Below are 1,804 nucleotides of genomic sequence, written 5' to 3' on the forward strand. Positions count from 1 at the left end.
TCAAAGATAACTCCGATCTCGGGTCCGACCTCCACTTATCTTGAGGACAGTCTGGCCATCCGACTCAAAATGCGAGACCGACTTCTTCTTCCGACCTGTTGAGTTTGATCTGCTGGAGCCTTCCCACTCAAAAGTTGATCATCTGGTGGTGGTGTCTGCTTTAATTCTTGAAGGTTGTGGTTTCTTCCTTTGCATACGTGGTGTCAGCTCCATCATGCCTTCATATCTGGTCCAGTTCGGTGTCACGACGACCTGACTTGTTGGAGCTTGACCAGACCAGCAACTTCCTCCTCAGGTCGGTGCGTCTTTGGCAGCTCGAGCTCTTTCCACTCCTGCTATTTCTACATATATATATATATTATTTTTATTTATTTATTTATTTATTATTATTATTTTTTTTTTGATAACTTGGAATCTTACAGCCAACCTGCCCATCTAACCCTTACAATATATATACGGCCGACCTCACAATCTCAACAAATATGTATATTATGCATTCTTTCTTCTTTTTACAGAAAAAATTAAAATTTATACTTATAGGCAAGCACTTCGATCTGAAGTTTCACCTCGTCAGATCTCAAAGAAAAAGTTAGTAGTAATAATATTTAATAAATGTTAAAATAAACAACGAGGGTAGGAAAATGAAGATTAAGAGACTGTCAAGATATTCTTACACCAGCTGGGTCTTTCTTTTCAGCTGGGTTACTGTAAATCTCCAGCTTTCTTTTTCGTGTAAGCTTTCTTTTTTGTATTGTCTCCCTGTCGCCCCGATGCTTTCCATCTGTCCTGAAATGCGACTCCAACCTCGACCACGAATCTAGTTTCGAACATGGATCCGACCTCAACGAGCAATCTATCGCTGTGGTCGTCGGATTTGCTGAGTTCCTTTCTGTCTTGCTAAACACGGCTCCGACCTCCTTTTTTCTCACGGACTCCTCTTCTCTTTCTCTCACCTTCTTCTTCTCTTTTTTTTTTATTTATTTATTTTTTTTTATATATACAGCGGACCTCAGAATTTCAACAATACATATATTCCTCACCCTTTTTTTTTTTTTTCTTTTACAGAAAATATTCACCAGACTTCAAAGAAAAAATCAGCCGTAATAAAATCTTATGTGGATCTCAATGGGTGGATCTGAAAACTTTTGAGATAGTAAAATCTCTTTCGTGGAGGGCACATTCCCGGCCAAGCTCGGCGAGGGGTTAAAAGGAATGGGTGGTTGGTTGTTTGGAGTTGTAGGACTGGAAAATAAGAACCGCTGCCCCTCTTGGGCAGAGCTCAGATTATTTGGAATGACGTTAAGGTTATTTTCTTGGTGGTTTGCCATTGTGGATCTCAGTGGGTTTTGAAAGTGAAAACTCCGGTGATGAAAATATCTCCTTCGTTTCCCACAGACGGCGCCATTTGATAAATATTTTCCTCTTCCTGGTCCATGATAGATCTGGTTTTCTTCTGGGTCCCTTCTTGCTGGGCTCCTTGGTGGATCTCTCCATGTTCTTCCTGGTGAAAGGACCTGTAAATAAGAAAGAATGGTCAGGGGCCTACCGGGTGTGCCCCGGCAGAGGCCCTCCGACGCTCAAGTCAGATTTTATGGCTCAGAGTAGTATATTTAGGCAAGGGTTACAGTAAGAATAAAAATGGTGTCCAGGAAGGAGAAGGAAGAAGAAGAGAGTTCCCTCTGCGTGGCCTCTACCGTGATATATATATCTGTCTCTCTGCCACAATGCTAGCTGTCTTCTGTCGCCTAGCTCCGTATGTACGGATGTGTCAGGCGCCTGCTCCATGCGTAACGGCCATTAATTC

The sequence above is a fragment of the Manihot esculenta genome, chromosome 7 (assembly GCF_001659605.2).
Source record: "Manihot esculenta cultivar AM560-2 chromosome 7, M.esculenta_v8, whole genome shotgun sequence".
Lineage (NCBI taxonomy): Eukaryota > Viridiplantae > Streptophyta > Magnoliopsida > Malpighiales > Euphorbiaceae > Manihot > Manihot esculenta.